Source organism: Camponotus vicinus, unplaced genomic scaffold (genome assembly GCF_025532165.1).
Source record: "Camponotus vicinus isolate PSW18456_S1 unplaced genomic scaffold, iyCamVici1.0 SCAF_4, whole genome shotgun sequence".
In the NCBI taxonomy this organism is placed as follows: domain Eukaryota; kingdom Metazoa; phylum Arthropoda; class Insecta; order Hymenoptera; family Formicidae; genus Camponotus; species Camponotus vicinus.
The window spans coordinates 8,771,106-8,797,711 of NW_028141976.1; the positions used below are offsets into that span (position 1 = coordinate 8,771,106).

The following is a 26,606-nucleotide window of genomic DNA, read 5'->3' on the forward strand; positions in this document are numbered from 1 at the left end:
GATGACTTTCCGTAGTTTTAACGGCAGTTCTCGACAGTTCTATAACAATTCTGTTCTTTAAAAATATATTTACGCAGAGTTCCGACCGTTTAATATTTTTTAAACAATTTTTTATTATTACCCAGCACGACATTCTCCCTCTAAAGTACTAAAATGCGTTGAAAATTATTATTTTTAGCAAGAGTTCCCGATAGTTCTGCTATAGTTCAGCCTATATATGCAATTTCGGATCGATATTTCAATAATTAATAATTTTTTATGAATTTTTAATGTCCTCGATCAGCACGACACTTAGTAAAAATGTGTCGTGCTGATGACTTTCCGTAGTTTTAACGGCAGTTCTCGACAGTTCTATAACAATTCTGTTCTTTAAAAATATATTAACGCAGAGTTCCGACCGTTTAATATTTTTTAAACAATTTTTTATTATTACCCAGCACGACATTCTCCCTCTAAAGTACTAAACCGCGTTGAAAATTATTATTTCTAACCACAGTTCTCGATAGTTCTGCTATAGTTCAGCCTATATATGCAATTTCGGATCGATATTTCAATAATTAATAATTTTTTATGAATTTTTAATGTCCTCGATCAGCACGACACTTAGTAAAAATGTGTCGTGCTGATGACTTTCCGTAGTTTTAACGGCAGTTCTCGACAGTTCTATAACAATTCTGTTCTTTAAAAATATATTAACGCAGAGTTCCGACCGTTTAATATTTTTTAAACAATTTTTTATTATTACCCAGCACGACATTCTCCCTCTAAAGTACTAAACCGCGTTGAAAATTATTATTTCTAACCACAGTTCTCGATAGTTCTGCTATAGTTCAGCCTATATATGCAATTTCGGATCGATATTTCAATAATTAATAATTTTTTATGAATTTTTAATGTCCTCGATCAGCACGACACTTAGTAAAAATGTGTCGTGCTGATGACTTTCCGTAGTTTTAACGGCAGTTCTCGACAGTTCTATAACAATTCTGTTCTTTAAAAATATATTTACGCAGAGTTCCAACCGTTTAATATTTTTTAAACAATTTTTTATTATTACCCAGCACGACATTCTCTCTCTAAAGTACTAAAATGCGTTGAAAATTATTATTTTTAGCAAGAGTTCCCGATAGTTCTGCTATAGTTCAGCCTATATATGCAATTTCGGATCGATATTTCAATAATTAATAATTTTTTATGAATTTTTAATGTCCTCGATCAGCACGACACTTAGTAAAAATGTGTCGTGCTGATGACTTTCCGTAGTTTTAACGGCAGTTCTCGACAGTTCTATAACAATTCTGTTCTTTAATAATATTTTTACGCAGAGTTCGGACCGTTTAATATTTTTTAAACAATTTTTTATTATTACCCAGCACGACATTTTCCCTCTAAAGTACTAAAATGCGTTGAATATTATTATTTTTAGCAAGAGTTTCCGATAGTTCTGCTATAGTTCAGCCTATATATGCAATTTCGGATCGATATTCTAACAATTAAGAATTTTTAATAAATGTTTAATTTGGATATATAGGCTGAACTATAGCAGAACTATCGGGAACTCTTGCTAAAAATAATAATTTTCAACGCATTTTAGTACTTTAGAGGGAGAATGTCGTGCTGGGTAATAATAAAAAATTGTTTAAAAAATATTAAACGGTCGGAACTCTGCGTAAATATATTTTTAAGGAATAGAATTGTTATAGAACTGTCGAGAACTGCCGTTAAATCTACGGAAAGTCATCAGCACGACACATTTTTACTAAGTGTCGTGCTGATCGAGGACATTAAAATTCATAAAAATTTATTAATTATTGAAATATCGATCCGAAATTGCATATATAGGTTGAACTATAGCAGAACTATCGGGAACTCTTGCTAAAAATAATAATTTTCAACGCATTTTAGTACTTTAGAGGGAGAATGTCGTGCTGGGTAATAATAAAAAATTGTTTAAAAAATATTAAACGGTCGGAACTCTGCGTAAAAATATTTTTAAAGAACAGAATTGTTATAGAACTGTCGAGAACTGCCATTAAAACTACGGAAAGTCATCAGCACGACACATTTTTACTAAGTGTCGTGCTGATCGAGGACATTAAAAATTCATAAAAAATTATTAATTATTGAAATATCGGTCTGAATTTGGATATATAGGCTGAACTGTAGCAGAACTATCGAGAACTGTTATTAGAAATAATAATTTTCAACGCGATTTAGTACTTTAGAGGGAGAATGTCGTGCCGGGCGAGAATTTTAAAAATTGTTTAAAAATTATTAATTTTTGAAATATCGATCTGAAATTGCATATATAGGCTGAACTTGAACAGAACTATCGGGAACTCTTGCTAAAAATCATAATATTCAACGCGTTTTGGTACTTTAGAGGGAAGAGTGTCGTGCTAGATTCGCGAAGTTAGCACGACATTTTTTCGATTTCGATTTTTTAATATAAGGAATGCGGAACTTTTTTTAATTTTTATCAGGAACTATAGAACTATGAAAAGTGCTATCAGAACTCTTAGTATTTTTTTAAAATTCGTAGATTGTCGTGCCAGCTTCACAGACACTCTCGCATCTTGTTTCAAATGAGATTGTCGATTTCAACGATTTGCTGGCTTGCAAACTTCGAGAAGCGCAGTTTTCTATCGCGAACTCCACTGCAAATTAGTTTCCAGTGCAAAGTCCTCGATTGATTCTCGAGACTGGCTGACTGTTTAGGATGCTTTGAAAAGAGATACGATTATGTGTTCAGAGAAATAAAGCTCTTTTGGCGACGTTTCAACCGCGATATATGTTATTCAAAGTATACACATATATTACGTGTGGTCTGAGTCTCTTCTTGTAACCACGATGATGTCTTTGAACTGAACAAACTACCGGTCAACAATCGCGAATGAAGATGTTATACGTTTTTTATTCCGTTTCATAAAATCTTATACTATTGTTACATAAAATAACATATATAGTATATCGATTTCTTTGGCTGTGATTGGATGTTTGACTGATCAAATCGTCATAAATTCGTGATTAGTCTCTCGCGACTGGTCATTTATCTAGCAATGGCAATAAGTAAGTTGACGTTAGACAAGGACGAATGCTAGTCATCAGATAGAAAGTCATCAGTTTCGCATTGAGCATCGGAAATAAAGATATTTTACACTTGCATATTTTTTTCACTTGCTTCGTTGGTTGATTCAATGATTTATTAGCTTCTTAAATCGCAATCGCGAAGTGCATTGCGCGTTTGCATAATCAAATCATAGTAAAGTGACGAATACAGGTTTTGCTTAGTCACACTCTTTTAAAATTAGCGTTAAATCGAAGTGGAACTGTACCATTATCGTAGCGAATGAAATAATTCATGTTTTTAAATCGTCTCGACAATGTCAAGCGGAACGTTCATTCACATGTTCGCGCGATACATTCCGTTCATTTCCAGTTTTAATAATTAAAAGGTCCTCCCCCAAGTTTCAGCCTATATATTTAATTGACCGTTATAACGAGGTAACGAATTAAATAATTCAACTTTAAATTTTTTTTTGCTTCGAGACGTTTTATACGATTCCAAAATTAATTTCTATGAAAATGTAAAACCGCCGCGATCTCATTTAGTCATTATAACCAGATGGCTAATTAAACAGTTTTGCTTCATTGGTGCGCGCCCAGTATCACATTTTCCAATAATCGAACGTGAAACAATTGCGATGCTCCATGCGGAGATAACGATCCGGCCCGTGACGTGGTTTCAGGACGATGAAGGATGTCTGCAACCGACAGTGAATCATAACGACGATGGGCTGCCCGTTGGCAGGACAACGACAGCTTGACCAACGATACCTAATATTACAGTTTACACAATTACATCCGCAAATTTACGTCCAAGATCTAGGTTAATACGAGTCCCATTAATTAAACAACTTATGGTTATTTTAAGTAGGACAACTTGAATTAAGAAAATGTAAAATCAATGAAAACAGATCGATCTTTGTGGACTTTTTCTGCCGCTCTGGTATATTTTAATCGATATATTTTAATGTTACACGTCAGAGAACAAAAAAAATGTGACCGTTATTTAAATGTTAACTTATAAAGTGAGAGAGATTAAAGTATTAACTAACAATAAGTCAAAACTACGTCGAAAGTTGGGATCTTGATCTTGAATCTTATCAGTATGGTGCGTCTTTTATTTAATCGATATATCTGATCGAAATGATAGCTGTATTTATGTACTTATAGTAGCGAACAACAAGTTTGCACTCGCTATTTTGAACTTGAAAATCGAGTCTCAAATGTAGGTCGTGCCACGCTTTGTTCATTGTATTAGTAGAAACGTCGGCGTCATTTCGCGCTTCGGTAGGAACAGACTGTGGCAAATGTCACAAACATCCCTTTATGCGCTTTATCGTTGTCGACACGAGCTTTTCTGCAATCACATTGACTTTTCCGAAAAACTTGGGAAATATATATTTTCTCATAAATTGTTCGTGCAATATTTTTTAAAATAATAATTACGAGCATTTTAGCTATAATAATTATAATCGTGACACAATATGTATAATTTTTTTACTATATTTTTGATCGTTAACAATCTTTACAAACGATAAAGTAAATTATTCAGACGTGCAACTATTGAAACCCATCGAGTCTGTTTCTAGATATTTATGCATCTCTCTGCGAAACGTTGCAATGCATTGTTCTATCCGTACTATTCGCGATCGATCGGGGACACGAACGGGAGAAGATTAAAAATTTGCTGGCGCATGGTCAATTCTCGGGAAGCTCGAAAATTATTCACCAAGCATACAATGGAGATTTTCGCGTGAGTCCGATGATAATTTTCGTAATTGGAATGCGAGTCGTGCTAGTCGACAAAGTTGCGGTTGAATCGAAATAAATGGACGAGGTATTTTCTTGCAGTACAGATATTAAGAATAAAGGAGGAGGAGAAGGGGTCGAACATTGTGTAGATACGAATGCAGTGCATTTTAAACATATTTTCCTCTATTATACACGGCACTTTATGTAAGATGCCGCCTGTTCCGAAAAGAACGATCTCTCGATAGCGTGTTCGATAATACTTTTTTTAAAGCGTTTCTTCCGAGGGATCAACTATTGGCGATCATTGTACATTTCATCAGGAATATATTGCCGCAGTACAGTAAATAATTTTAGGAAATTCATGTTTTAGAAAAATATGAATTGAAATCATACTAGCAATATAAGACAAAAAGTAATATGCATTAGAAATATTTTTTAATTCTGCAGCAGTACTGGCAATATTGATAATAAAATAATAATAGGAATACCAAAAATACAAAAGCATTACTAACGATACAAAAGCAATACAATAGCAATGTTAGCAATAAAATGTATTGTACTGCCAAAAATGGCAATCACTGTACATTTTCTCAATGATAGTTGACCCCTCGAAAGAATTCTAACATTTTGATGTACCTACAATTATATATCTTGCGTTTTTAATACATAAACAATCTTACGTAACATAAAACAATCTTATAAAATAAAAATCGAAACTCTTTTGTAAATACATAGTTTTTCAAATGATATGCTCAATCCAGAAGTAAAATGCAAATTTTGTCATCACAAAATATCTATTGATGATGATCCCGATATCAAAAAAGAAACACTGCTAGAAGCTTCAACGATAATGACTACACACTTGAAACAAAAGCATGGAATTACCAAAGGAAAATGGAAATTATTACAACAATGGATCAAACAAATCGCAAGAAATGCGTATAAATGCCAAGCTTCGCCCTGCTATACAGGATGATTCAAAATAACCCCCTTGTCCCTGAAATGACACATTCTTGAATCAATTCTAAGACGATTTTTCCTTTGGCAAAATTTCGTCCAAAGCTTAGTTTTTGAATTATTAAAGGAAGTAGTTAACGTATGACGGGTCGAATATAAGAGGCAGGCATGGGTGGCGCGATTCACCGTCAGACGCGGGTGCTTACGCGGGGCGCCTGCTGCGATCAGCTGGTCGCTATACACATACAGACACACATGCAAACACATACATTCTCTCTCTGTCTATCTGTCTGTCTGTCTGTCTGTCTCTCTCTCTCTCTCTGTCTGTCTCTCTCTCTCTCTCTCTTTCTTCTTTCATGAACTGTATTCTTTTATAAACTTTAACGTAATCACATTTATTTACTCACTCGATGAGACGAGAAATTTACTAATGACTCTATCACTAATCACTATTAATCACTGTCGAATAATAACTGTTGGCGATTAAAAATCACTCGATGAAAGAAACACGCGCGGACACGTTACTATACGACGCGACGACGCGAGTTTCTTTCATCGAGTGATTTTTAATCGCCAACAGTTATTATTCGACAGTGATTCAAAAACTAAGCTTTGGACGAAATTTTGCCAAAGGAAAAATCGTCTTAGAATTGATTCAAGAATGTGTCATTTCAGGGACAAGGGAGTTATTTTGAATCACCCCATGTATGTATTAGCATTTAACCTTTAATTCTAATTTCCATTATCGCTGCATGTATTACCGGGAATCGAACCCGGGACTTTTGGCTTTGCAGGCTAGTGCGCTGCCTACTGTGCCACGCTTCGCCCTGCTACTGTATTAGCATTTAACCTTTAATTCTGATTTCGATTACATTATTGACTTTGCTTTCATAAATTTGACGATTCGTAAAACATTACCTGAAAAAATAAGTGAGAAGTAATGCGTTTATGATGAGTAATTATTGTATTAATTTTCGTTGTAACATTAATGCAGGTTTGCGGTTAGCTTAACTTTTCGGCCGATTTTACTTATTGCCATCCCTATTTCTTTTATTTCATAGCACGTAGACTGCTTGCGAAACGTAAGACGCTCGAGTCAGGGCGGTAAAAATTATAAATTACAGTTTAATTGCTCTATACATTTACAGAGTTTACAGAGTTATTATTGTTATGATTATTATTATTATTATTATTATTATTATTATAAAGTCAAAAGTAACACTAAAATGAAACACAATTGTTAATCGTACATATATATACAATTAATATATTTTCCATTTTGTTTCTAGTGTTCTAATTTTATAATAATTAATATTATAATTATAATAACTTTAGAAAGAATAAAAAGTGTAAGAAATATGTGTCGAACGATTTATAACTATAATCATTTCTGAACTCGAGCGTCTTTCGTTTCCGCGAGAAGTCTAGAGAAACTATGAAATAAAAGAAGTGGGGAAAGCAGTAGACAAAATCGACAGAAAAGTCTAACTAAGCATGAGCCTGCATTAATGTAACACAAATTTATAATTATATCGATTGTTTATATCTTCTTCTTTCAATTAACTCCACTTATCAAACATCGACAAAGAATTAAAGTAACATTACATATTATATGACATGATCTATTATTGATTTTATAAAAATAATTTATCAAACGTATTGTGTGGACAAATATTTAAATAATAACCGATATTAGGTTTCATATAATTTATTGATGACATGAATTAATTATAATGAATATAAAATATTGATGTAACTTGATATTTGATAATTTGGTAATGAATAAAATGACATTTTTATATGTAAGCATAATATTGCATCTGTTTAATTTATAATTATTTCAATGAACTTAAAAAAGCTTGTTACAATATTCGATTAATTTATATTCATTGATCCGATGATTTATGTTTAACGAATTAATTTTTGCTAATTCAAAAATATCCTGCAGAAATTGAAAAGCAGTTTCTACTAATACTAATATTTATTCTAACACATATTTACAATTATGTAATTTTTTTTGTAATTATTAATTTTGTAATTATTAAGATAAGATTATGAGCTGTAGATTAGCAAACTGTAAAAGTAGCAATTGTAAAAGTTAAAAAATGTTTTAAGCAGGTATAATTATATATTAATATATATATTTATACACAAAAGTTAAACATTTTTATACAATTTATTCTTTTTTCATATCAGCTTTCATATTCTTTGCAACTTTTTTGTTTGAATAAACAAAAAAGTTGCAAAGGCCATACACATATATATATATATATATATATATATATATATATATATATATATATGCCGAAAAGTTAAGCTAACCGCAAACCTGCATTAATGTTACAACGAAAATTAATGCAATAATTACTCATCATAAACGCATTACTTCTCATTTATTTTTTCAGGTAACGTTTTACGAATCGTCAAAAATTTATGAAAGCAAAGTCAATAATGTAATCGAAATCAGAATTAAAGGTTAAATGCTAATAATACATGTAAGCAGGGCTATGGCTAAGACATATATACATATATATATATATATATATATATATATATATATATATGTATGGCCTTAGCGGGACTTGAACCAGCGACTCTTCCTATGGCAGGCAAGAGCTTTACTGCTTACTCAGCCACACGCCGCCCCTATATATGTATATGTATATATATATATATATGTATAAATATATGATCTATGGTGCCAGATACGATGTCAACGTAAAGAAGATTTATTAAATGTATAGTTAGATGTACAAAAATATTTCAAAGAATATGATAACACAAAATGCAGTACTTGTGGAGTACTTCATCTCTTTAAAAAAGAAATAAATTTAAAATTATACATATAAGTTAAATGTAATTATCAGAATAATGACTCAGAATGTTGAAAGTGGCAATATTTGAAAGAAAATGATATAATAAGTTACTTGGATAAAATAAACTTTAAAAATGAATAATTTTACAGGTTTTACGATTAATATGAAAATGCATTTAACTAATAAAATTTATGAAATTATAATAAAAGATTTTCGCGCGGTTAGATATTTCAATATTTTAATAAATCAATAAGTCGAAACTTGGCGACATTTTAAGTAATTCTTTCAATTTAATAAAATATTTATTCGATCTTTATCATATCAAAATATTTTCAACAATTTAAGCTACAAGAAATGCTACTACAAATGTTTTGGCAATTAAAAATAAATTGTTCAAAATATGAGAGTTATATGCTAAGTTGATGTTTATATTAGAAAAGAAATGGCCAATAATTTTTTTATTTTATTAAGATTTTAATTATCGATTTTAACCATGAGATTTTTCTGATAGAATTTTTGGGACATTATTTAGTATTTTCAAGAAAAACTCACATTTTCAAACAAGATTTTTAATTGAAAACTTGGAACCTCTCTCTTGAAAAATATCAACAATCAGATTTTTTTATGATCATTAAAGATCGATATCATCGAAAATTGTGCACATAACTAACCAAATTGGAAAAAGCACGCGTATTAAGTTAAGCATATGCAAACCGTATGCCTATAGCATATTTTTAAAATATTATAAAGAACCTGTATAGCCCTTATAATCGCCTAAATGCTTTATTTTGCACTTTAACGAACGTCGGAACGGTCGGTCTTCTATTACGTGAGATGTTGGAGGTGCTCTTCTCCGTCGTTGGAGTGCAGAAATTCATGCAGAATGATCGTGAAGATGCAATTAGTCGGAGTTGCTCCCATTGGCCTTCAAGCGAAGCATGTTAATCCACCTGTACGATCCTTAAAGGCTCTTCCAGATCGAGATTATTCACGTTAAGGAGGATGAAAGGCTCGAATCTGAAGATCAACTTCGCAAAGCCGAAATTCAAACATTTATCAGGGATATGATTGAAAAATTCAGCAGTCTGGTTTCCTCTAATCTCAGCAGACTTTGAGTAGAAAAGTTGACAATGAAATAAAATAACAAATACAATATAAAATATTTTTTATCGAATATATAAATTAAATAATTTATATAGATTAAATTTAATTAATAATAGTAATTTTTATAGATTGAATAATTTTGTAAAAATTCCAAATTTTGAAATTCATTATTATAATGTTATGTTTTAATAAAGTGTTAATAAGAGTTGCAATAACAGTTGCGATAAAAAATTTTAAAAAATTTATTTAAATTAATCCATCTTGCCAATCTTTGATCATTATTTATTGTTTCATATTAATATAATTAAAATATTTAAAATTCAAAACGGTTATAAGGGCTGTATATTCTTAACTTAAAATATGTTGCTTCCAATTTGATTGCATAATTTTTTATAATTAATAATTATATAAAGAGAATTATGATTTGATTCTTCAAATCTTTTCCAGATTTCTATAATTTAGCCTTTTTTAAAAATGTGACATTTTAAAAAAATTTTTGAAAAACATTTTTAAAATTATATCCGAAAAATATCGAAAAGATATAATGTATATGAATTATTCTAAAGTATAGTTTAGCCTACTTGAGCTTTGGCAGAGCACGTTAATAAATAAAAGCGGTGATGCGTGTACATACGTAGAAGATGGCAAGATGTGGCACGGTTGCATGCAGTTTCTTTTCAATTTGAAAGATTGATTTTACGGATACAAAAGACAGTCTTACGAAGAGAGGGACTTCGTTATCGATCGGATGAAACCACCTACTTTCTCTCGTGTCTCGCTCGACACACAATCCCGCTATATGACACGCGATCGGGAAGCTATCGCATCAGTATCTTTCTCAGGATTTAAGCATATTATATTGCACGTCATAGATCCGTGCCGTATCAGGTGCTAAGCATCTTTTTTCGCGAAAAAAATTCCGTCACTGCGATATCTACGATCATAACAAGTTATGGAGATATATCTTTTCTCACGATACGTTACTCCATTCCAGATATTCTGCATATATTTTAACATTATATTTTATATTGTTTAATAGTTTGATATAGGTGCAACTTGTATATTGTATGGAAAGTTTGGTCATCGTTGCATCAATTTTTTTTACCACGACTCTGCTAATTTTGTCATATGAATTATTGAGCAAATTTAACAGAAGATAAGTTTTACAAGGTATGCAATATCTACCCCGTTAAGTGCTTCGTATTTTTCCTTTACAGAGTATCTCGACTAGAACATCGAGAAAGACGGGGAAACGGATGAGAGTAGCAAGTAGGGTGACGGAAGAAGGGGTTTTGAAATATGTGGAGCGTAAAGAGGCCGACGAATTTCAGCATCTATTGACATTGGATCGTGACATGTAGATTGATAGCAACTCTCTGTTGTTTATAAATTATATTTTCAGGTCTCGCGACGCGATACAAAATTGTCTCTATTTAAAAAAAAGGAACCAAATAAATTGTAAAAATATTTAATCCCTTTCATTCTAGTGATAATAATTTCATTTACAAAAAATTTACAAAAACAAAATTATATAGAGCATTTAATTACTTTTAATTATTACATATTATCCAATTATTAATTATTAATTATTATATATAATATTAATATTAATATATTAATTATTATATATTATTATTATATTAATTATTTGATACAAAGATAAATAAGGATCTCGTCGAGAAGAAAGAGAACGTGGTTATCTTGCCACGCAAGTTTAATTAGAATCAGTGCAATAATTAGGTATAATGAAAGTAAATTGTTAAATTATTTTATTGTACAATTCTCTCATTGTCGGTAACTAAGAAAAAAGATGCTCGTTAAAATTTTCGTCGTGGACGTTGTTGATTATGCTCCCTCATGCGATAAGCGTACATTCGAACCCTCGCTAATGCAATTCCATGAGCCATGATCGAATTAGTTTCTGAACGAGGCGAGCCAAGGTTAATAATGGCCAAGTACGGGATGTAACGTGACATCGATTAAATCGTGCGACCTAATTTGCGCTAAAAATACCTGCTCGATGAATAATTCTCGAATACTTTAAATAATTTTACAATGAGTGCATACGAATAGTTTAATGGACAAAAATCTGTATACTCTTAATCTTAATAATGAAAATCGTAATTTTCTGTCTGAATAAATTATTTAACAAATTAAATTTATCGAGTTACGAACAAATGATTAAATAATACATATAAAAATATTCCATTTAAAATTAAGTACATTTAAGCGTATTTAAGAATTAAAAAATCATTTCGAGGATTTCAGACAGTTTTTAGAAATTTTCCTTCGGTCGATACCTTTTAAAAAGTAAGAAATGACTAGGGAGGAAAATAGTTCTCTGCTTTTGTGAGTACCACAAAAGATCCGTTAGTTTCTAAATAGCAGCGATTGCATGTGTATAAGTATAGATTGTACATTGTAGGTAGGTATCCGCGAAGGGAGAAGAGAGAAAAGGGCGAGATCCTTCGAGCGTGAATGTGTGTTCACGCACACATACGCGAAACGCATAGTTTGTAACACGTTTACACAGGGAACAATATACGGTCCACCAGGTTTTTGCGTATTACGCAAAAATGTTTGCGTAGATTTAAAAAAAAAGGCGCGCAACCGCATGTATAACCATGGGAAGCTCAACAATTTTTTACGTTTCCCGAAATATGCCAATTAAGAGACATTCTTTCATTGCACGCACAAAAGTGAATGCGAGATGAAATGACATTCCATCTGTCTCATTAGCTTTTGATATTTCTAAAATTATTTGAATGATATTTCAACCTCGATATTTATTTATATAATTTTTCGGCTTTAATGAAAAGTACCCGATTATTTTTAATCAGCAATTTTTTCAACTTTAAATTTCTAAATTACATGATTTCATTAATGCCTGATATATTTAAATATTTGGCTATAAGCGGAATATTTGTGTGCGGACAACATTAATTAACAGTATTTCTCCTGTTTTGCGCAATTTTTTTATTTTGAACATTCTGAGGATTCTAGTAGGACTCAACTTCAAATCGAAATTTTGTCAACATTTCACAATTTGATTAAAATGAAATCTAGCATTATCGAAGGTGATACGAAAACAAATTCGCGCATATATATTCGCACGATAACGACGCACACAAGTCCACAGGATGTCGCCCGCAGCGAAGCGTGTCCGTGACTGACTCGCACTGATAGATGCGTGCAAGGGAACTCCATGTTTAGCGTTTCTTAAGGTCAGCCAATTTAATGTTCATATATATGTATATACACACACCACTTTGAGTATTTCTATCTATATGTGAAGAATTAATGCGCGAGTAAAGGTGCACGAGCGTGAAAAATTAAAGCCCAATGTGATTATGCGAATTTGATAATAATGTTTTAATAATAATGTAAGTTTTGATGTTTATGGGAGCATGAATTGTTAAAAGCGATCCACGGCGATGAAATTTAATGAGTTCCCCATATATAATCCACTCCCTATTAATTATTCAAGGAATTGCCGCGTAGAAGAGACGACGCAAGCGCTTCGTGACCTTGTAGAGGTATTCCCGATTGCACTTAACACCAGACACTCTTAAGCTACGACACGCACTAATGAACCGCATGTAGTATATTTTTTAAATGAGTTTGCGTTCCGCAGATGAACCTCTTGCGCCCGTGACTTTCCATCTACATCGAACATCATATATGGTTCGAAATTTGCACTGCTTTAAAGTTAGCATAGGTTTAAACAGCAATAAGGATACATCAATTGAACATCTTGAGCGGGTGTAGATCCAGTCCAGACCCATCAACAACTTCAGTCTTCAATTTTAGATTTAAGATTTGAAACTGGAAATTTCGGAAATAATTAAAAAAAATATATAAAAAGAAAATTCGGAAATATTTCGTTGAAATAAACGCGATCGACCAAGATCAAGATTATAATTCCGAACTTCGTTATTTCCGCTCGGATCGGAGCGGATGTCGAGTCGGAATTAGAATCGAAAGCTGACGCATGACGACGAACGTTCCATTAGTTTCTCAATTTTTATAAGCTGACTCGGAAGTTTTAACTTAGAGCTTCAACGCAAGCTTTATTGAAGTAAGCTTCCCTAAAAAGAAAAAAAGAAAAAAAAACGCGAACCAGTTCGACTAGCGACGCAGACTTCCTACCTTGGTAACGCATGGTTGAACGATGCAGCTCGTCCAACAGGATGCTTTTTTCGATTTCACTGATACACAGGCACAACCACAGCTACGCACCGACGTGATACGCGCACCACTTGGATAAAAGCGGCTGGGAGAAAACCCGGATGCCACGTTCCGTACGGATTTATAAATAAATCGCGGTTCCCTTGCACAGGTCGGACGTGCGATCCACGCGACACGATGGTCGGACACGGACTGATGTAGAAGAAGGCTCGTGACGCGCTCGTAACTGAGGACGCAGCTGAATGACCGTGAGAAAAAATACCTGTTATTACGCGACACGCCACTATAACAGGTAGCGCTCTGCGCCGAGACGAGAAACACTGTTAACTCCTCCATCGCAAACGGGGATAATCGAATTATTCCGGAGCAGTTTTTCATCATTAACAGTTTAATCTCGAGATTATTCTCATTACTGTGTCGTGTGTATTTTTATTTGCACGATGCTAGCGTAGTTTCAATTTTTTAGCACTTTGGGCCATTCGCATGCATTTTGTTATAAATAATATTTTCAGAAAGGTGTTAGAACTTTTAGAAAGTGAATTCTCTATCATATTATATAAAAAATTATTTTAATGACAGATGATAAATTAATAATGCATGATATATTATATATAATATATATGGTCATTTGAAATGTTAATTATATGGATACACAACAAGTATAACAGCTAATGACAAGATTATTATGGAAAAATTATTTTAATGCAAGATGATAAATTACTAATGATATAATTATATATTATATGTAATACTATATGATTAATCGAAATGTTAATTGTATAGATATACTATACAACAAATATAACACGGTCGATGATAAGATCATAACTCGATATTATACTAAGTTAAAATATGAATTAGTATAAATAAATATGTAAAGAAAAATATAAAAAAATAGTTTAATAAATTATGACACAATATAAAAATATTTTCTTCACATATGTTTTTCTTGAAAAGAGGAGAGTATTTCGTTTTCACAACTATAAGTGTTATTATTAATCGATTATATGAGGCCATTCTAAAGTCAATGAGCTATTTATGTTAATGATTTCTAGTAAAAAATAAGAATGACAAATCAATGTACTTTCACGAGGATGGTCACTGTCCAAGGTCGACATAATAAGACGAACAGAAGGCTTACGTAAGAATTCATTCGTCAGAACTTATTTACATATAGTGCTAATTATGCCTCTGTCGAGGTGCGCGACTACTGAAAGTGCATATATGCATGGAATTATAACTTCAGTCAAGGCAAACAATTCTCGAGGATGTCTCGTTTAAAAATCGCAGAGAATGTTCTAATTATAAATGATATCTCTCAATGATCTTGTTTCAATTTTATCGCAACTAGAAAACGGAGATTATAAACTTTTGTATTTCTCTGTATTTTTTAATTATTCGCTTATAAATATTTACACTTATAATGTTTAAAATATCTTTTCTTTTATGGTTATTTATTATATTATTTTGTGTAGAATAGATATTATGATATATTACGATATTATATATATATATATATATATATATATATATATATATATATATGTATCGTTTATAAAAATGTAAATAAGAATCAGAGAGAGAAAGAGAGAGAGCAAGCGAAAGGGACAGAAGAGGATAATGAACTCGGCCAATTTATGTAGGTAACAAGCACGACACGATAATATCGCTTAATTGTACATATTTATTAGTGTTTTTTATGCAGTATGTCGCTGCAAAACTGCTGGTACTCATCAGACTATAACCAAGGTCGGTACTTACGCGTATTATCTAACGGTAATTTGAATCTGCGACACGTTTAAAGATGTGACGAAAATGAGAGTGAACATACATAACAGTTTATCAACCTATTTTTTATTTTAATTCTTCCTTTTTGTAATTTCTTTTTATATAATATTATATTTATTATTTATTTTTGTATTTAGTAAACAAGTTTTTTACTCAAATTTATTATATATATGTTTTCTCAACAATTCTCCAAATTTTATGTAGATTCTTTTCTTATATCTTTTTTCTAGCAGAAGTCATCATTAGAAAATACTTCTTAATGAAATGATGATGACTGTTATATTCGCATTTTCTAAAGAGAAAAGAGATTATTCATATCATAGATGAGATAAAATTATAGTTTTCTATTAGATATTCTCTCTCTATTTTATTGCTTTTCCTCATAAGTACATTTATAATAAAACTTGCATAAATATTCTTAATTCGCGGAATTCTGTTTGTTAATTCAGGCATAAATATTTTTATTGATTAAGTTGATTATCCTATCCAAGGCCGAGTAATTTCATTACTGTAATTAAAAGCTTTCATGTCAATATCTTTTTCTTTTCTTACAAGAAAAATCTTTTAATATTTTGTAATAATTTATATTATAATAATTATTATTTGCGCTTTTATCTGATTTTATTAAATTTCTTCTTAACAAATTTATAATTTTTTAAATGTTGAAATTTCTTAATAATATTTTTAATGTTGAGTTGAAGAAAAGTTTTAGTGTAAATTAAAAGAATGTCCCAGAAACACATTTACGTCACCATTTTATTCGTGTTTATCTAGAGATCCACGAGAAACGGCAAATGAGCGATTGGAAGGTGTGCCAGGTGTTTCTTGTCTCTATTGATTAGACTACCGATTGTAGAACGTAAGAGGATTGGCTTCCTAGTCGACTACAACGTAATGGATCGAGAGGCCATATTGTGTTCAATCCTATTACAAATCCGCCAGTGATTATACTACATGGAAATGCGTCGCCTTTTAATATCGCGGTACAAATGACAAAAATATGGACGAGATATTTGATCAAATATCGATCAATATTGCCGCTGACATTTGCAGATCTCGAAATACATTTCGTCCTCTGTTAAATTTTATGGATAAATTATAAAAATATTAAAGTTCAGATAACCTTGGATGCAAATTTAAATCTAGAATGAGATGTAAATTAATTCTAGGACGATTTGATATATATATTTATTTATGATATTTATATGTATTTTCATTTAAAAAGAAAAAGGAAGATACGAAATAAAGTAAAAATGTAATAATTAAATTTAGAGTATCAAATATGCGATTCTAAAAAATTCTGGAAAAATAATTATAATAGTATCCGCTTTGTCTGTAATGTTAATGATGATATGTTATTCATTTCTGGCATTATTATTTCGCGGAAATATAGCGTACTGATTGGCTATTCAGCAACGTCGCGCACCATCTCCTCTTAACTCAAGTGTCCCGTAATGTTCATACGGATAATGCATGCAAACTTGGTCTGATTGGCTTAATGAGGATATACCTGCATCTGAATAGCGAGTGCAAATTATGCGCGCGTGATCTTGGAACCTATATTAATGTTATGATTATGTATTATTTTCACTTTACCGATGGAAGCAACAGTATGTAAGATGGAGTAACCGAAGATGCTAATTCTCATAGGTGTCTGAGTTAAGAAAACAAATTCAATAATTGATATAATATACAAAACTAAAACTTTCACACTCTATTATTTCCTCCTATTCCTACGTTCCTAATGAAATACATTAATTATTGTACAATATGCTTTTTAGTTTTTTTTTAATATTTATTTATTTATTTACATATTTTTTTATTTCGATATTTTTTTTTTATTTTTATAAATATCTATTTCTGATAAAAGAGTATCCTAAATTATATTTCTCCCGATTATTTGAACTCGATATTAAATATTAGATAAAAAGAAAGTGCGATGATATTGTAATAATTGAGCTCTTAAAATGAATTTGAGACATTAGAATGTCTCGATCTATCTTTTGCGACGTTTACGACAGCTTTCTTTATCGCGGACCTAAATAGAATCGTTAATTAACGTGTTATCGGGTTCAATACTCGCACGACATTCATCGGTGCTGAGATTAAGAGGATGTAACGCAAATGAATGCAGTCCTGCCTGGCGGCCATGCACGATGGAGCTTCACTTTAGGAATTACAGCGCTCAACGTTCCGGCATTTTTCCTCTCCTGCTCGCTCATTTTCCATTCCTTGTACATACAGCACCGCATCGCGTCGCACGAGAGTTGCACAATTAATTGCAATCAGCGTAGCGTTTCTCGTTACTCTCCTGACGCTTGCTTGTCGGGAAGATCCCGGGTATAATAACGTTCCCCTCGCGTGAAGTGGAAATTTAAGGATGCATCGTTCCAGTATATATCCACTGTATATATCCACTTATAATTTTGAGGACCTGAGATCCCAAATCTACAAGAGACTCACTTTTTTAATTAGCTAATCTAAACAAATTATCTGATCTATCGTTAAAAAAATTTACCACAAATATCTTCTAAAGTATGTAAAAAATATCAATATATAATTTCTCCAAGATAAAGATAAAATGTAATACGTAAAGACACATGATGTTTGTTATAACAGATTAATCCTCGAAGCAGATAGCCATGAAACTATAACAGACAAGTATGTAAGATAAGAATAAAAGATATTAATTATAAACGACACATTTTTCCCATTTGTCATAAAAGAGACTCAGTAAATGTCAATATTATCGCAAATAATGATGCAAATAATAGTGTCAAGGGTTTAAAATATAAATATAACTTTGATGCAACACTGATAAAAATACAAACGTGATTCTACACATCTTTGAGTTTCTCAATAAAGCTGTTAAATTTTATCCGAGGGGTCAACCATTGGCAATCATTGTACATTTCATCAAAAATATATTGCGGCAGTACAGTAAATATAATTTTAGGAAATTCATGTTTTAGAAAAATATGAATTGAAATCATACTAGCAATATAAGACAAAAAGTAATATGCATTAGAAATATTTTTTAATTCTGCGGCAGTACTGGCAATATTGACAATAAAATAATAATAGGAATACCAAAAGTACAAAAGCATTACTAACGATACAAAAGCAATACAATAGCAATGTTAGCAATAAAATGTATTGTACTGCCAAAAATGGCAATCACTGTACATTTTCTCAATGATAGTTGACCCCTCGAAAGAATTCTAACATTTTGATGTACATACAATTATATATCTTGCGTTTTTAATACATAAACAATCTTACGTAACATAAAACAATCTTATAAAATAAAAATCGAAACTCTTTTGTAAATACATAGTTTTTCAAATGATATGCTCAATCCAGAAGTAAAATGCAAATTTTGTCATCACAAAATATCTATTGATGATGATCCCGATATCGAAAAAGAAACACTGCTAGAAGCTTCAACGATAATGACCAAACACTTAAAAAATGAGCATGAAATTCTGATTTTGCGGCAGTACGAATATTACGTGGATGAATTCACTTTGCGACTTTCGTTAATTACAAATTCATTTCGCGTTGCGCGATTTTGTGTTACTTAATTGTAATCGCTATATTTAGTTACGTGCGCGAATCTGTTTCACTCTTACGAGCACTTACTCGTATTGCAACGAAAGCAATTTATGGGAGATCGCATAACGCGGCCATTAAATGAGTTGTTGGACGGTCAGCTGTATCATGTGCAAAGTTACGTGCATTCTGAATGAAAATTGCGAAACGTCCGATTCAAACTTGCATCAGTTCTTTAAATAATCACCATCATAGCAGAGAGTTCCAAAAGTTCCTTGATATAAAATTCAGTTATTCTTTGCGTCTGGAGATTTTTCAAGAATCGAAAATTTATCTTTGCGACTAGATTAAAAAACAAAATCGTTTTAATTGACTTAAAGTTGCCAATACGTGTGCAAATCTCATGCGAATATTGCATGATCCCATCTGAGCATCGTAAAACGAATCGTTAATCGTTTTGCGACCGACCTTGAAGATATCTATCGTCGTGCAACAAGGTGTCAGATTGTGGGGATACTTGCAGCATGGCCGTTCGATCGACGACAGCCATACAAGACACAACGAAGGACTTCATAAGGAGGGTACAAGCGTTTCTCTGAAAATCGCACGAATTTATTCCGTGGGAACCGAAGAAAGAGACTCGTTATTTATTTCGTGTATGTCGGATACTATCGGTATCTAGAAAATGGCGTTATTATATAAAATGATTAGATTTTCCGATCTTTTTGCGAAAGTAAAGCGATAGATATTTCAGATCATCTCTACAACGTAAAACATATCCTACATTGGAAAGAAAGGAAATCGTAACAGCAATGTCGGTGTATTTTTATAAATACGAAAGCTAAAATTATTGATTCAAGCACAGCTGAGAAAACTTTTCTTGCGATAATGTATTATTGATCTTACGTCTTGTTTTGTGTTGAGTGCTTTCCAAGAAATTAATTTTTTTTACAAAAAATAATACTTGAATATTTTATACTATTGTAAAAAAAATGATTAGGAAAAGTAGTGACCAAGTCTTATGCTCTATCCTTTGCAAGCTGTTGGATAGTGAGCGATAAAGAAAGTTCAATGTAAAGTAGCCTTATACACATTAAGTATGCCATTATGAGTCACCAGCGAATTATGTAAAAGACATTCGCCGGTTATTCCCATATAATAACATTCGCGATAAGCTACAATGCCGAATGTATATGCATACAAAAATATCGACAGTCGGATATTGAAGTAAACTGATAAATTATTTTCGCGTTGTTGCTTCAAATATTGATCCAGTTTTTTTTTCAATGTGCAGAAATAAAAGAACAGAGTTCTATCCGATGGTGTTTTTAAAGAAAGCTCTTGCACGCGAAGCACTTAAATGAAAATGCTTAAGGAAAAGTGGCCCGGCAGGAAAAATAGAAACTAATATAAAATATATTATTACTACGGATTACTATAGATATATCTCCACTTGTGTCTATCTCTACAGGTGTCTGTCAAACCTAAAATCAGGTCAATCGTTCATCGTCATTAAAGAACTCAATGGGTTGCGAAAAATAGACTCGGAGACCTAAATAAGCAGATAATAAATAAACCTGACGATTGCCAAGTTTAATCGTGTAACAGATCGTGTTCCAATGTAATCGATGGATGAGTGTTCCGGTTGTTGGTCACCGATAATTCTTCGACACAAAGATTACAAGGACGATTCTGAACGCTGGATGTACGCTATTTTCATTTTACGTAATAAGGAATCCTTGTCTATCGCATATGTTTTGGAATGATTATCGCGGCAAGATCTCTGGCAGAAGTAGGAAGTGTATCGACAATATTTTTGAACTTTTTTTTTCGCGACATTACATCGTGCGTTGATGTGATCATTTTTTTATTTATAAAGATAATTTGTTTAATGTGTAGATTATATATATATATATATAGCGTGACTCATACAAATAGAAATATTATATAATTATAAATATACCGAAAAAAAATCTAGTGAAGATTGAAGTCTAACTGAATCCTAAAAAATACTTTTAATTATTAAAGAATTTTTAAATGGTATAGAATTATAAAATTATGCAAAAAACCTTAAAATAATGACTAAAAAGTCGAACAATTTTGAAAATATAAAAATTAAAAAATAAAAAAAATTAAAAATTAAAATAATAGAAATTAATAAATATATGCTACCGGATATAAATATTCTAGACGAATTGCACATAGTTATGTAACGTGGGAACGAATAAAGTCATAATAATCCAGAATAACTTTCTTTCAAATGTGAAAATACGAAAACCTTGATCTCTCTTAACTGAAGAAAAAGATATTTAAGTCCGATTGTCAGTAAAAGGGTCAAGATGCGTCGAGAGCACATGACGTAAGCGTCGTCTGGCATCTTAATTGCATTCATAAACAGTCCCGACGGAGCCGTTGATACCGTTGGTCCGGGAATCAACTTCAAACAACCATTATCTTCATCACGCACGAGATCTCTTCGTAAGAACACGGGCTATTGTGAGCTCGTCCGGCTTCACCCACGATTTTTCTCCGACCGACATTCTAGCGAGAATAGCAGCGGGCATCGCGCAACGAGATACGAGATATTCTCTCGCGGCTTAGTTGATGATGCAAAGGCAACGTGTATCATGTCGTTGCTCGGGATTTTTACATCGTTGTTACGTCTTTCATTGCGTGTACCTTCGCGAATTTATTAACGAGCTTAGCTTGTTCTTATTTCAAAATAGTTATATGACACGTGTATTTTTTGTAAGAAATTATAAGCATAAGTTATATATTTGGAATTTGTCAGTTGCTAACGTTAAATCTTGTGTAAATGATTGCGAATAAACATTTTCGATTATATATGTATATATAATTTTATTTTTAAATACATCTACCAGTATATTCAATATTTATTATTACTCAATATTTAATATTTATTATTCAATATATATTATTCATTACTACTTTTTATTACTTTTATTGTGGCAATTCTCTTGCTACAATAAAAGTAATAAAAAATAGTAATAATCTTGATGAATCTTCATGTAAATTTATCAGATTAAATCAGATATAAATTCAAAGTATCATCAAATTTATACAAATAATAAAATAATTTATTTACTTATTTAAAATAAAAAGTAAGATAAAGAGAAATATTAAATTTTAAATTAATTAAAGTATAATTAGAGAAGATTATGCTTAATTGAAGTTGTTGGCGAAGTATTTCAACCTCGTTGCGGTATGTTCGGAAGAGAGAAGTGGATTATCGATTTGAAAGATTGGAATCCCAAAATCGGGGTCAACTTTGGCTGATATCTCTGCTAACAGTTGATAATTATGTTGCATGCATTGATCATCTATGAACCATATTGGTCTCGAATTGAGACATTGTCTCAAATTTTGGCGATATTATCTGCGACTTGAGCTTATTATTAAACTTTATCATGTGTTTAAATTTGTGTTTATTAAAAAAAATAAATAAAAATCTTTAATCAATATGTAATTAAAAATTACAATTAAGAATATTTGCAAAAGTTATGAAATATAAAACATTTTTCGTAGAATATAACAAATATTTAGGACTTGTTTTAATTATACATTTTCTTAATCAACTTGTTAGTAACAAGTTCACTAATTAAGTAAATGAATATGATACATAAATGTGTAACATTTACATTCTTTTATAAAATATGTATCCCACGGAACGTGGAGAAAGCGGCTGTGCACTATTTTAGCGTTGAATCTAATCAATGGACGAATGGATTGGCAGGAGGCGAAAATTATAATTTCAATAAGTAGAATGTGTCTATAGAAACTTATACAGCTAGTATATAGCTTTCATAGCAAAGCATAACAGCGTGCAATTTTGACTATGAGACTGTAAGTTGCTCGCATTGACTCATTAACTTTAATGATCCGCACGATTTGTTTTCTCTTAGCGTTGTTTCACTTCCAAGACCTGGCATTTGGAGCACGAAAGCACTTGAATAATGGAAATGTACGGAGAACACGCTACACAAAGTATCATCAATGTACCACCTGTCGCTACAAGTGCGATTAATCTACGCCCAGCTGATATAGATAGAATATGCTGACGTCAGGAGCATAATACATTAAATCCATACAGATCAAATTTCTTCATCCCATCGAAATGCGTGTTAATTTTAAACAAATATTGTTCTCTTCTATTTTATTAACTACTATTTACAACAAAAATAAAAAAATTGGTTTTCTTCTGAGAGAAATTATATATATTTTATATTTTTAAATATGTTTATATTTTTAAATATTTTTTTATAAAAAGAGGTAGAGAGAGAGAGATTCCTCTCTCTCTCTCTTTCTCTCTGTTCTTAACAAATAAATGTACGTAGATATACAATTAAACAAAAATTAAAAATAAAAGCCATTAAAATTTTCCAAAGTGTTGTCATAATTTTAGAATTATCAGTTAGTTTATTCGAATATTTTTTATTACATCTTTTTCGAAATCGATATTCAATGAAATATAGATTAAATTTTTTCTATTACGTATCAATTTTTAAATTTTTGCAAAATATAATAATGAAAAATTCGTATAAACAATCGTATAAAATGATCGAGATCTATCAAGAGTTCTGCGACAAGAACGGACTTTGTTTTTATTTCAAACAGCGAATTCCCATATTCCTACCGTGCTCCATTTTCACGGGTGATAAATTGCGAAAGTAGCCGGAGACTCTTTTAGGACATGTCGAGCAAACAAATAAATTTTACCAAAATCGCTCTTCCTTTCCGCCGCACGAGATTACTGTTAAGGCAAAAATGAAATATCGCGTCGCTGTGAATAACTTGGCGATTATGATATTTTTAAGTACAACGGAAATCCGATCTATATTTTTCGAGAAATTATTACATCTACGTTGCCTAGCATGAACCTAAAATATATCATCAAAGATTCACTAATTTTGATGTCATTGTATTAATTTAATGCCCAGTGAATTGATCGGAAATCGTTAATAGCCGCACTCTTATGTAGCGTAGTTTCAAAAATATTAAAAATTAATTCATTATGTTTCTAAAGAGAAAAATATTTTATCCAATATCGGATTTTACAATACATCAATTAAAATTTATGTATTTATTATATATTATTATTAATCTAAAACTATGTTTTAATAATATTTAATCTTGTGTAATAATAATAAAATGTGAATTTCATAATTATCTTATTTTTTTCTTTTAATAAAGTCTTCTCTACATAATCAGTTTTTATAAAATGCGGGCAATATCTCATAATTATCTTTTACGGATAACATGTTCGCTATTAAAAACCTGTCAGCATATGGGGTCGCATCATGGACAAGATTAACGGTAAGGAAGAGACAGAAAGAAAGATGAGACCCAGCAGAAAAAGAAAGTATAGAAGCCATTTCTCCTGCGCGAATACGTGCAGATTTCTCGACGAAAGCAAGAGAATGTGCTTATATTCTAAAGTGTAATGCGTGACGCCGATGGAAATTTAATTTCTAATCGAGTCGATTATCACCCAGACTTTTGCTATGAAACTCTTGTTACGAGAAAGCTCGATGAAATCATGTTTCTAGTTTAGACCTGATTAAATTTCAATTACTGCACTAAAAATCTGCGATTTTTAGAAGCCTTTAACAATCAAGAAAAGATCTTTTGTTACGTATATTATCAGACACACATATAATAAAAACATTAAAGGAATAAATTTATATTTATAATAAAATATATTTATCATGTGTGTAAAAAAAATTATTTTTAAAGTTAAATAATTCAACGAATAATTACTTTTTCATCTATCTCTATTTATTAACTTTCGTGAAACACTTATTTCTAATCACTATACTTTTGGTATGAAAACTTTTTACTTTACTCCAATTTATTTCCCGACCTTGCTCGGTTGTTCTTATAAACTTGGCTATTTGTATCGAAAAACTCGACTTGAAAGATGATTTGGCTGGAAATCGATTTCTATTAGCGATAAAGCGTTTGTAAAAAAGTTCGTTAGAGAAAGCCCGTAGTATATTAATTGCTAATTTTTAGTCATATTAACCCAAATCGAGATATACTCGTGGCTAACACGATATACATTAATTATTACTAGCAGATTGATTTCACCTGATTACACGATTTATGCTTATATATAATCGCACAACGTAAAAATATAAAGAAAATTTTTAATTCAAACTTAGAAATAAAAATTTTATGTTTTTTAGACTCACATAATTTTATATATTTGATTTACCTAACATAATTGTTTTTGATATATATATATATATATATATATATATATATATATAATTTATTCTAATTATCTCATAAAATTTATTCTTAATTATCTCATAAAAGAGCTTTTAGTTCCGAAATCGTAGAAATGTGGAAAAGAGAGAAAAAGGAATATTCGCTTTGTATAAGATCAACAAAAGATTAACAAAAGATCAACAAGAAACTAGAAAGACCAGGAAGGATGTTTGCTATCTCGAAAAGGCGATTTTTGCACTGATTCAACGAAAGATAACTAATTGTAAGAGAACAAGTTAGAGGAAACAGAGAAAAGAAGAGAGGAAAATAAAGAGAAAGAGAGAGAGAGAGAGAGAAAGTAAAAATGAAAGGAGAGAAACACCAGAATTTGACGAACCTTTTTTCGCGAGCGCGCAGAGAAATCATTCGCGGACGAAAGTTTCGCGATTTAAAGCGGGTCGCACGACGAGTTCACTTTCGAGAGAGTCTACGGTAAAAACGGCGCGAGAAAGAGAATATATATGTACGATGCGTGCATATACATCGTCGGGCCCGTCATTATGCATGCGACGTTCGTCAATATCTTCTCTGTCAACGTTTGACAGTCATTCAATGACTCAGACGCGTGTATCGCGCCGCGCATTCTGACTTCGACAGCGAAACGATCGATTAATTATCGAAGGCGCGTACATTCTGATTTTCTGATGGCTGGAAATAAAAGGATGCTTAAAACGACATTTTAATATTAATAAGTATTGATATATATCCTGATATTAAAAAAAATATTTTTTATGTCGAAAAAATAATGCTCTATTTCTATCTCTACTGCTTTTTGTGCGTGATATTGATATTATAATTAATTTAATTAGGTAACATTTTTGGCGATAAAAAATACTTGTGTTTCATTTCTCTCTTAGATTTATAATATGCACATTTGCATATATAAAATGGTGTCTGTGAAGCTGGCACGACAATCTACGAATTATAAAAAAATACTAAGAGTTCTGATAGCACTTTTCATAGTTCTATAGTTCCTGATAAAAATTAAAAAGAGTTCCGCATTCCTTATATTAAAAAATCGAAATCGAAAAAATGTCGTGCTAACTTCGCGAATCTAGCACGACACTATTTCCTCTAAAGTACCAAAACGCG

The 26,606-nt window shown here is 31.4% G+C and overlaps 2 pseudogenes across 2 annotated transcripts in view; one reads left to right on the forward strand and one right to left on the reverse strand.

Annotated features, from left to right (window-relative positions):
• LOC145970595 (protein kinase C and casein kinase substrate in neurons protein 1-like) overlaps positions 1-14,095 on the reverse strand; it is a 35,594-nt pseudogene extending 21,499 nt beyond the window's left edge. The window contains exon 1 of the transcript XR_014438550.1: positions 13,845-14,095. The product of XR_014438550.1 is annotated as a protein kinase C and casein kinase substrate in neurons protein 1-like (transcript). The remainder of the gene's footprint in view (positions 1-13,844) is intronic.
• Positions 1-26,606, forward strand: part of LOC145970596 (protein kinase C and casein kinase substrate in neurons protein 1-like) — a 200,698-nt pseudogene that overhangs the window by 97,501 nt on the left and 76,591 nt on the right. The window lies entirely within an intron of this gene.